This window comes from Spea bombifrons, chromosome 5 (assembly GCF_027358695.1).
Source record: "Spea bombifrons isolate aSpeBom1 chromosome 5, aSpeBom1.2.pri, whole genome shotgun sequence".
NCBI classification, from domain to species: domain Eukaryota; kingdom Metazoa; phylum Chordata; class Amphibia; order Anura; family Pelobatidae; genus Spea; species Spea bombifrons.
In genome coordinates, this window is record NC_071091.1 from 48604106 (window position 1) to 48616561 (window position 12456).

General features: G+C 41.1%; 1 long non-coding RNA gene across 1 annotated transcript; it reads left to right on the top strand.

Annotated features, from left to right (window-relative positions):
- Positions 1-290: 290 nt before the first annotated feature.
- Positions 291-1598, top strand: LOC128497362 (uncharacterized). The gene is made up of 2 exons (XR_008354307.1): positions 291-365; positions 1523-1598. It is a non-coding gene; the product is annotated as an uncharacterized LOC128497362 (long non-coding RNA).
- Positions 1599-12456: the final 10858 nt, after the last annotated feature.

Consider the following 12456-nt stretch of genomic DNA (forward strand, 5'->3'; position numbering starts at 1 on the left):
AATGTGGTCAAGTTTGTGGAGGGGCTTGATATATGTTTACAAAACACTAAACATAATAATTAAAAAGGTGCTTTTTGGGGGGATTGTCTATATTGGAGGAGAGGCACTAAACATAATATTTTAAAAAGGCAGGTTTGTTTTCCCACTGTTAAAAAAATTAAGAGTCTCTTTGGAACAGTTTATATTAACCCCTTAATGACAATTGACGGTCCGGGCATGTCACCCGAAAACGAAGGGTTGATGACAATTGACGTGCCAGGACCGTCATGACTTTAAACATAGATCGCTTTCTGCACCCAAACGGTGTTGCTGTAATGCCTCAACCTCGAGGCATTCAGCAATACCACGATCGGCACTAGGGCCATGTCTGTCCCCTCCCCGGGGCGTCAACATCTGCCATACATTGATACATCAACGATCACCTCCTAAACTTCAATGGTGTCGCTGGAATGCCTCGATCAGGAGGCATTCAGCGACACCAAACACTTACCCCAGGACGGGCTGTGACCGGTGAGCGGTCACAACCGCCACTGCGTGTGTGACTTCGCCAGCTGCAAGATGGCGGCCGCCCTGTAAAAAAAAAACATAAAGCTGAAAAAGTTCGCTAGACGTTCTCCAGACCCTCTAGAGAACTCTGGCTCCACTTGCAGGTTGAATACAGGTACTGCATTCAACCATGCAAGTCAATGGAGCCCAGCTTTCTAATCACAGTGTGATTACTAAAAATAAATTAAAAAAATAAAAATAATAATATTTAGAAAAAAATAGTAAAAAAAACAGTAAAATGTTAAAATTATTTCCCACTGATGTCACTATCAGGGGAACCTTCAAGTTCCAAAAAATTAAAAAAAAAAATTAAAAAAGGCAAAATAAAATATATATATATATAAAAAAATATTTTTGTGAGCAAGTCCTAAAATTAGCACATTAGCTTAAAACAATTCTCGCATGGAAAGAGTTAAAATATTGGCATATTAAATGCCCATCATAAAAAATGTATGATTTGATGGGGTAAACTGAATTGCCGGGTTCAACAATGTCCCAATTAAAACGGGGGGAAGGATGGCCACACATCTAATTTCCAATTACAAAAATGCACAAGTCCCAAATGTGGCCTTTTAGCTCCCCCCAAAAAATGACAAACCCATGCATGTGGGGTATCACTGTGCTCAGGAAATGTTGCTGAACACATATTGGGGTGTTGTGTGACAGCGGCATATACTAGGAGCTGTAAATTCATACATAAAGTAGGTGTGTGGAGGAAAAATACACACAAAAAAATGGGCATGGGCAGTGCATCCCCAAATGCCAAAGTTCAACATTGAAAAATGTACATGCCCCAAATGTGGTCCTTTCCCCCCCAAACAGCCAGGCAAAATCATTCATGTGAGGTATCGCTGTTTGACAAAGACTGGTGGTAGATATGGTGCATGGAAAGAGTTAAAATACTAGCATTTGAAATACCCTGGGGTGTCTAGTTTTGAAAAATATATACTTTGATGGGGTAAATTGCATTGGCCAGCTTCAAAGATACCCGAAATGGCACATGGGGGGAAGAATTACCAGATTTGGAAAAAATGGCTTTGAAATAGCAAAAACGCTACCAGTACTTATTGCCCCATAATGTGTAGAAAAAAGAAAAAAAACATTGGGTATTTCTAAACTCTAAAGGACGAATAGTAGAATCTATTTAGCAGGTTTTTTCATTACCTTTTATAGATGAGTAAAAGATTTTCAACTAAAAGTTAGAAAAAGTCATCTAAAGAAAGCCCTTCTTGTCCTGAAAAAAACAATATATAACTTGTGTGGGTTCAACGGGAAAGAAGAAAATTACAACTAAACACGAGCAGCGTAGAAATGTTAAAACGGCCATTGTCACGAAGGGTATAAAAAATAAAATCAGCCTTTGTCACGAAGAAAAAAAGACACAAAAACTGCACTTGCTTTTGCATGAACGTTATTTTTAAGAAAAAAAAACTGCTAAAGTACTGACCATTTGTCATAATTCATCTATTCTGTGCCACGTGTAGCTCTGCGAGCACCACAGAGAGATCTGTAGTTCAGGTAAAGGGGTGGGGGAGGGTTATGAACGAGTATGCGTATGAATGAGTGAATGAATATCTGTAAATTAACGAGTATCTGTGAATGCATGAATATATGTGAATATGTGAATGAATAAGTATCTCTGAATGAGCAAATGAATGTGAATCTGTAAATGAGTATATTAATGAATGAATGTTTGTGAATGAGTAAATGAATGAATATGTGTGTGATGGATGTGGAAGTAAGGGGGGAGCATGGTACAGGGAGGCTTTTTGAGGCTGGGATGCCACATGGAGACTGTTTGAGACTAGGATGCCTCAGGCAGGCTATTTGGGGGCAAAGATGGCAAGTCCTATGCTTTCAGTCTGGATATTGGGCAGGTTCTACAGGTGCAATCTGGATGCCAGGACTGAGATGATACTAAAGTGTGTGTGGGGGGGGCAATATGCAAGGATGTGGGGGCATTAATTCACAAGGGGGTTCTGGCTGGGGCATCACATAAATCAATCATGATCCATGTTTTCCAGGACATATATAACTTTTACTTATTGCTGACCAGCCCAGATAAAATGCTGCCATGCAGTATGCTGGATGTATAGACTCATGGAACGGAACCAATGAATCAGATACACATCCCCCATACTGCAGGGCAGCATTTTTTCTGGGATGGCAGCACCAATACAGAAGGGGGGGAGCTGGGGCCATTACAAAAATCAATACTGAAAGGAGGGGCAGGCTGGGGGCATGAATACAAATAGTGCTGGATTGGGACGATACACAAATAAAGGAGGCAAAAACACAAAATGGGGGGGTTACGACAAAACAGTGTGGAAAATACTTTTCTTTTATTGTTGTAGCTTAGCCCATCCGGATGTGCACGTTAGTGTGGCTGAGCCTGCCCTGGTGTGCGTGATGGCAAATCTTATGTGTGTTATCTGGGTGCTGGCCAGGTTCTATGTGGGCAGTGAGGACGCCAGGGCTGACTTTGGGGTGTGCAACCTGTGATCTATGCCTGTAATTTAGGGGGTTTTAAATATACCGAAATATACCTTTAATGCCGTGTTTTTATGTGAATTCCAATTGATCTATACCTGCAAAGCTGGGTTTGTGTGTTATTCTGTAGATCCATATCTGCTATGCTACGTTTCATATGTTATTATTGTATACCTGCAAATACAGGATTTGTATGTCTGATTCTGTTTATTTTATATATACCTTCAGTGCTGAGATCACAAGTGAATTTCAATTGATCTATACATGCAAAGCTGGGTTTGTGTGTTAATGCGTTGATCTATACCTGCTATCGGCAGCAGGGTCTAATATGTATGTCCTGTGTGTGTGTTTGGGTGTTGGTGAGACAGAGCCTGTCCTGGTGTGTGTACTTACTGTAAAATAAATTGAACTATTTAATTTTTCTGACTTATTCGGTGTTGGTGTGGCACAGCCTGTCCTGGTGTGTGTTGGGTGTCGGTGTGGCAGAGCCTGTCCTGGTGTGTGTTGGGTGTCAGTGTGGCAGAGTCTGTCCTGGTGTGTGTGTGTTTGGCTCTTGGTGTGGCACAGCCTGTCCTGGTGTGTGTGTTTGGTGTGTCGGTGTGGCAGAGCCTGTCTTGGTGTGTATTTGATCCTGTTTCCTGGTACTTTACTTTCTGTAGGAATAAATAGAACTCTAGTCACTTTAAAGGACAAAACTTTCTAGGCCCAGAAATCAGTGCGCAGAAAAGTGAAGGTGTTGTGTTATTTAATCTATTTCAATCTGCATATTTTATTAAAAAGGATTAGTTGTGTTAAATTGTGGCTTCAGGCGTCCCGTGTATGATGACTTTTTTTTTAGTACTCCTAATCCCATCACATTACATCAACATGTGTCAGGAAAAAATGGGCATGGATGGTGGGCTGATTCGGTGGCGCAAAGGGCCACTTGACTAGACTTGCCCCCCAGGCCGTAGGCTGCCAGCCCTCCCCTGTGTATATTCTAAGCATTTGTTTATCTTTGTATGTGTTCCATAGCAGGATATCATTTAGGATTGCAGTCTGAAAATGGATACAAAACCGGCAAATGTGAAACATATTATATTGTGACATAAAAGACTTATGAAGCAGGGTGCATTGTCTATAGCTATGTGAAGCATATGGTTCTTTCACAAGGGATATAGCCATAATTGTAATGTGTGCCCTATGGGAACGATTATGCTTTCTATTTTATCTCAGAAAAGAAAAATGCTGATGTGTTGTGCAGTTGATATGCTTTACTACATATCCCATAAGAAATGCAGTTTATATGATTACATTTTTATTTTAAGGATTTAACATTTAAGAGCAAAGATTTAAGTTACTATCTAGTCACAGGAGGGTAGTGGTTGCGCTTCACACGGATAGTAGTTATAAAAAAGAAAGAAAAGCACAATGGTGTAGTATGTCTTATCAAGCAGATGAAATAAAAAGCCAAATTATGGTACTCACAATTTATGGGGGCTTAATGATTAGCCCCAAATTATGTGCTTGGACGATACGATCCTCGCCTAGGCATATTCTTGCGTCATACTCTTACTCTTAACTTATTTTTTAAAAAACTATTTATGCAAGCTGGTAATAAAACCTAGTAAAAGACAATAAAAAATAGCACACAACGTGTTTCGCCTAACAGCAGGCTTCCTCAGGGTGTTCACACTACCGGTGAACCGGCAGACTATCATCTGCCGGTCAAACAGCCGCTAAACAGCTGTGAGCGGGATTAAAAGCCGCCTCCTCCGTCCGCCAGCTCCTAATGAAATTAAAGGGGCCGGCTCCTAATGAAATTAAAGAGGTCACTGAGCGGCACGCCGGCACCTTTAATGTAATGAATGCCGGCCTCCACCCGCTGCCCCCACCAGACACCAGGGAGTCAGAAGCAGTGGTAAACTGGGGGGGGGGTTATATGGGGGGCATAAGGCTTTTCTGGAGGCAGAGTGCCCCATGATATTGCTTTTAACCCCCTTTATGCCACTCTGCCTCCAGAAATGCCTTTTAACCCCCTATATGCCACTCTGCCTCCAGAAATGCCTTATACCCCCCTATATGCCACTCTGTCCCATGATATGCATTTAAACCTCTATAAATCAGATTATGCAAATTCTGCAAATTAGCATGGCCGGTATTTTTTTTTGCAAGAAAGGTGGCAACCCTACATATAATGTCAACCTCTTCTGCCTTACTCTAATCTTTACTTACTCCGAGAGCAAAGTTTTCAAACATATGTAATGAAAAGGCAAAATGACCTTTTAACTGAGTAAAACCAATTCCACAATCATGAGTAAAACCCATTCCACAATCATGGGTAAAACCTGGTAAACTTCTAGCTAGAATTTTAAAGTCTAGGTTAGCCTCAACATATATTTCAAAGACCAAATCCCATAAAGTAGAGACCCTATACTGCACTTGTGAACTTAAATTATACAGGGCTCTCAGCTTGCTTGAACTCAGCCCAATCCAGTCTAGAAAATATCTCCTGATAACCTGTCACATGTCACATAAGATACCAGCTGAGGTATCATAAACATTAGATACCCTCGTGACTGATGATAAATTAGTCTAGGAAATTAAATCTGAGCCTGTTGGGAAGAACTCAAAACTTTGATAAACGTGTGTTTAGTGATATTATATAGGAATACAATGTAGTTGGCATTACCAATGTTCTTTATGTTACAGTAAACATTTTTATCTTATACAATCTATAGTATACTATTCTGCATTCTGGCGTGTAGTATTCTCCTGGTATCCGCCAATCACAGATTTGCCCATCAGATTTCCAGATAGTGAAGCATGATTCATCACTCCAGAAAATGTTTTTCCACTGCAATGTTTTTCCAGTGGAGATGGGTGGGTGTGGTCAACTGCTTTGTGGCTGGGCTTCCATTTTACAATAATAATATTTACAGTGGCAGATCTTATGACAATGCCACATTCAAAGAAATTGAGCGCTTCAGTATGACCCATTCTACTGCCAATGTTTGTCTATAGAGATGGTATGTTTATGCACCTTTACACCTAAACTCAATAATTAGGAGGGGTGTCCGCATATGTATAGCCATAATTGTTATGCTGCAAAAAATAGTATAATTTTTTTGCAAACAATCTCAATCTTAGGTTTTTTATACAATCTTATTGTATTCCTTTACTCAAAATTCACATTGCCTCATATCTAGATTCTATTTTTATTAAATGAATTGTACAAAATTATGGTTTGCCTGAGCATGTGTCTGATCACAGTCCCCAGTTTGTCACATTTCTAAAGAATCATTTGCAAGAGTCTAGAAATAGACCTACATTTTTCTCAAACTGAAATGACAATTCAAACTTAACAGCATTATTTAAATATGTTTGTATCCAGAGAACAGAAGATAAACACAAAAAGTGAAGCTCCCCTACATTTACTATTCTTCCTGGGGGTTGCCTGAAGTCTTGCTTTTTATATGTAGTTTGCATCTACAGATGCCTAGGTAAAATTCCCCCTCCAAGATTCCTAGGTTCATTTAGAGTCTCTGCTCAGTTTAATTTAGAAAGCTACCAGCTTGAATTGCCTATTAACATGAAAATACCTAATGTGTTCCATTTTTATTTTTGAAAGCCAGTTCAGGGGCATGCCTAGAGTATTTGGCACCCTTGGCAGATCATGTATGTGACACCCCCCACAAAAAACTAATGTTGGCAAGAATATTTATTTCATAAATTTGTAAACTGTACTGCAGCATAACCCAGATCACTACTCACTAAGCGAGACATTGACGTAGTAGTCCTCTGCCTGTGCCACCGCTGTCCCTTTGGCAGCCTGTCTGTGCCACGGCTGCCCCCAAAACAGCCTGCCTGTGCGACCTCTGCCCCTTTAGCAGCCTGCATGTGCCACCTCAGCCCCTAAAATAGCCTGCCTGTGCCACATCTGTCCCTTAACAGCCTGCCTGTCCCATTTCTGCCCCTAAACACACACTCATTTATTCATTGATTCAATCACTCACCCTTACACTCTCCCACACCCCCTTACCTCTCTTGCAGATTTCATTGGTCCGATGGTCGACCAAGCATCACTGGGGACGCACAGACCTCTATGCGGTCACTGTGTGAGGAAGCTCTCTTTTGGGACTGTCATGGGATGCACCCCCTTTTGTAAGCAGAGGAAAGCACAATGAAGAGCAGGGGCATTGCCACCAGGCAGCTCAAGTGTTATCCTCAGCTTGTGGCTCTATATAAATACATGTAATGTCTATAGACATGTGAAAATGCAGAAAAGAAATGCAGAAAACTGAGGTATATTCATATGCTATATAAAAGTCCCAAACAAAATCTTCTACATAGTGGTAGTGTTAAAGATTTGGTTACCCATTGCAATGATTATTGTACTATTTTAGTATTGTTTTTTGGGTAGAACATTCAATGTAATTTTATATGTCTGGTTTTAAACGTAAACTAGATCAGAACACAAGATTAAAGAGTAGAATTGCAGATTTTACAGTATATTAGTGCCATCTGCTTCTAATTAAAAGAGCAGCATACGATTACACCTTTCCTTTTATTGCTGATATTAACTATGATTGTTGCTTAGTTACAAAGAAGTTAACTCAAGAATGTCGATTGCTCTTTAACTGGAAGAACAGCCAGAACACAACATGGATACCATTCATCTGCTGTATTTTTTGCAAGCATGTGATCATTTGTGTCACTTATATTTTTCATAGGGTCTCATGATTGTATACCTATCAGACTTGTGGATTCAGATTTGTACAAATTTAAATTGTTAACAAAATTTGTCGATTACAAGGAGGAACTTGCAACAAAACAAATGAAAATGAAGCAATGAGCTCCAAATTATCATATGATTTTGTTGGTTATTCAATCACTCACATTCACTCTCTCATGCTCTTTCACAGTGTCTCACATTCTCATTCACTTCTCTAACACTCATTCACACTCATCCACTCTCTGTATGTCTCAGCTTCTTGTTCTTTTGTCTTCTTTCTTCCGCTGCTCCAAATAGTCTTCTTTCTTCGTCCACTTCTCCAGGGATAACTGAGCATGCTGTAAAATGGCAGACTGTGATGCATCACCACACAGTGCATCACTGCACCAAACAGCTCCAGTGGCCGTGGTTTAAATCGTATGAAACAATCAATGAGAGCATTATAATAATTACACTTAAAGATCACATAATGCAGGAGCCTCCAGGCACAGCCTCTCACACGAAGTTCACCAGGAGACCAGAATAATCAAGGAAGATTCACTGAGAAAGAATATTGTTTCTTCACCTCTCTTTCTCCACAAACCTCTATGTATTATTCTGACCTATCTGTAGAATTTCTCGGACAGGCTCTCCTCCTTTCCAGCAATTGGAAGAAAGGGTATACCCAGAGGCTCCACCCTTTTGCAGAAGTTCACCAGGCTATGTCCAGTTGTCCATGCTGAAGCAGACAAAGAAATACTTTTTTTGAGCAGTGGACAAAGGAAACAGAAGACAGAAGAAGACAGAAGATAAAGAAGATGCGGCACTGCTGGCCAAGGAGACAGGGACATGGAAGCGGTCAGTGGAGAAGGTAGGAAGACATATAGAGAGAGCGTGAAAGTGAATGAGAATGTGAGATAACGTGAATGAGAATGTGAGAGATTGTGAAAGAGCATGAGAGAGTGAATGAGGGTGAGTGACAACTAATTTAATTTCATCTGAACCGAAAAAGGGAGTAGGGTAAATTCACTGTCTGAATCATCTAATACCTAATGAGAAGGCTACTGTTTCATGAACACCAATAAGCTAAATGTGACCAGATTACAAGGGACAACCCCAGAATCAGACAACCTGTCCTGTGCCCCAGCGAATACCTTAGAACAAAATTACCGTATTTGCACAATTGTAAGACAAGCTTTTTTTCAGAGCAAATGCGAGGTCTAACTATAAGAATAAGATCCAGATCAGTCCTGCAGGGGACCTGGATCCTCCTCTCTGGCAGCCATGCCGGCGCTCCACCATAGAAGTACCGTTCAGCAGCAGCAGAGGTTGTCTACGCGCATCGCGCAGACGTTTACCGGCTCAGCAGTGGAGGTTGCACGCAGACGTCCTCTGGCTGCCTCCACTTGACACCAGGGAGTCTGGAGCATGGGGGACTTGTCGAGGGATGCATTGGTAAGTCAGAGGGGGCATATCAGGAAGGCAGATTGACAAATGGGGGGGAATAAGGCATATCTGGGGGGGCAGAGTGGCATATAGGGGGTACAAGGCATATCAGGGGGGCAGAGTGACATATGGGGGGGCAAAGTGGCATATCTGGGGGGAGAGTAGCATGTAGGCATATAAGGCATATCAGAGGGCAGAGTGGCATATCAGGGAGGCAGAGTGGCAAGCCGTGGGGCAGATGTGTATAGCTGGGGGGGCAGGTTGGCAAACAAAATGATTTTCTCAATCATAGTTTTTATTAAATATATTTAATATATACTAATACTTTTTTTATATTAAGGCCTTTTCTTTTTTTCTAAAGTAATAATCACATTTTTGGGGGTCATTGTATAATCAAGCAAATACGGTACTTCTAATGTAGAGTGTGCTTCTGCGGGTGTCCGGTGTAGCTTTATATGGCATTATGACACCACAAGCAAATTACTACACGAGCATTCATTTTGCAAAATACTGAGCAGTGTTGGATTAAGATCCATGGAGGCTCCTAGTTGTGGGCACAAATACATACACAAAAAACAAATCTTCTTACCTGTCAGGTGCCTGATTCCAAACTCTCTTGTATGCTGTGAAAACATCTGCACTAGTGGTAGAGGGTCATGTAATGCTACATTACATAAACCTGTTGAGCACCCACCTCCCAGATACAGCATGTGTGTGGCAGACTGTATACCATAAATAAGATAACAAAAACAATATTTTGGTCTATAGTATAGTTTCTACAAACAGCTTTCTTAAAGTTAAATATATAAAACCTGACTCTAACCCAAGCTCAGAGGTACACACACACATACTTTATAGGAACCTAGATATGGCCAAGATCTTCCAGATAATTAAAACCCTTTCCACCTAGTGAAAGCTAGGTGATTTACCTCTGTAATATTCATCAATATTTTTTTGTACCCTCTGAGACCTTCGCTATCCTGATTATCATACATTCTCTTGGGTGTTTGTTTATATTAATAACAACAACGATTCGTACGTGTGTATTATCCGGATGCCACCTGTACTTGGATATAAATACAAAAGCGCAGGTGGCACCCAGATAATACACAAGTAACCAATGTTATTCTCAGATCTTGTAGATTTTCTTTTTTGTTGTGTTACTTACATAGACTTTGAGTGTGCACCCATCTGTGCATATTTTAAAAGACTTTGAAGGAAATGCTAAATTGTGATTACTTGTAGTCATAGAAACTGAGAACAAAACATATTACAAGTTTGTGTGCTGATTTTATTAAACCTTCACAGCTAAAAATAAAATGACAGATCTGATACAATGGATTTGCTTATTAAACTGAACTAAACGAGAGTTTCTGGTGTAATAAAAAAAATAAATACATAAAATGAAATCATCCCCTTTTGCCCACAGTATGCAAGGGGTTAGAATTAGGCACTTGGTGGGTAAGAAGGAATAATTCAATGCCCTTGTAGGACATGTAATTATTTTTTAAACCCCACTGGAAACTGGATGGTGCTGAGGGGATATAATTGAGGACTAATCCTCAATTATCCTAATAGCCCCTGGGTTAATCCTAGGAGTAACAACAGCTCAACCACAAAGTGGTAAAACGTGCACACTCACAGTGTGTGGCTGCTAAGTTCTGAAGCATGTAGCACGTAAAAATCACTTGTCCTCTGTTTAGCATCATTCACTACAGAGATCCAAACTGCCCCTGGAAGCAAAATTAGCACAAACACTGTGAGTCGATTGCTTCATAAAACGGTCTCCCATGGCCGCCACTGGAACAGTGGAAACTTGTTCACGGAAGTGATGAATCATGCTTCACTATCTGGAATACTGATAGATGAATCTGGGTTTGGCTAATGCCAGCAAAACTCTACCTACTTGTCAGGGTCCATCCAGGCTGCAGAGCTGCATATCTCTGTTTTTCCCTGCCTTAGTTCCCATGTTTTGCTGTGGTCCACTCCTGGATTTCCATATGCTGTCCTGAACCTCTGATTCCTTGAATCCAGTTTGCTCTTTGCTTCAGCTCCTGTTTCCTTTATAAGGTGTGTCCCACCCGTTTGTTCTGTTTGTCTCAGTCTGTAGTCTAAAGGTTTGTCTTTCTCGGTTCTTTGTTTGGATTCAATGTTTAGTTTATCAGTACTTTCGTATGCAGGGCTTAGCGTTAGGACCCACCGTCATTGGAGTACTTTGGCGTAGTGGTGGGCTAAGCATACTATGGCCATATTTGTGACAGAATCTTCAATTGTTATCTCATAGTCCTAGGCTAGTTCCTGTATTCATGTTTGTCTGTCTCTTATGTACCTTTGCCCTTCTTCCCTGAATCATCTGAGGATTTCGGTTCCTCTCTCCTCTCCCCATGTCCCAGTTAAGTAGTCCTATCCTTGCTTAAAGGAGAAGCGTCCGAGGATTCTGGCTCCTCACTCCTTCCCCAGTGTTCCTTGCCTTGTTCCCTGTCCTTTGTTGTGCCCTATATCACGTATGTCTTGTATGGTTATGTTCCTTGCTCTGTCTCCCTGTTCCTTGCTCTGTCCTCCTTGCTCTTTGCTCTGTCCTTGCTTGCTACGTTTCTGTTGATACTCTGCTTAGCTTCCATACTCCCTGCCTGCAGCACCCGACATGATTCCAGTGCTATGTATCATGCCTGCTCCAGGGTGCCTGCAGGATATCTCCAAGTTTGTTCGTTTTGTCAGATCCAAGTTTTGTTCGGGTTTCCACATCCAGCCACGTTTTGTTCTGCTTTGTTCTGGATTACATCTGCTGCTATGTCAGGGCGCTGGTATGTGGCTGCTCAACCCTAGATGCCCACTTGGGAGAGTGCAGTCGCCCTGCATCAGGCCCTGTCCAACTCCATTACTGCGCAATACCTCCTGAACTCCAGTTCCTGACACTACTGGAGTGGATAGTGCCTACTGTAAAGCTTGGTAGAAGAGGGATAAACATATAGGGCTGTTTTTTCAGAGTTTGGGCTAAGTCATTTAGTTCCAGTGATGGGTAGTGCTAATGCTATACCATAAAAATACATTTTAGACAATTGGATGCTTCCAACTTTGTGTCAGTATGTTCTGTTCCAGTATGACTGTGCCACTATGAAACAAAGCAAGGTCCAAAAAGACATGGTTTGGCATAGAGGAATTCCAGTGGCATGCACAGAGTCCTGAATTTAACCACTTAACACCTCTGGGATTATTTTTTTGGCTCCTTATTTTCTCTTTTGCTCGGTATTATACTGATCTTTAGTCTCAATTTTGGTGTT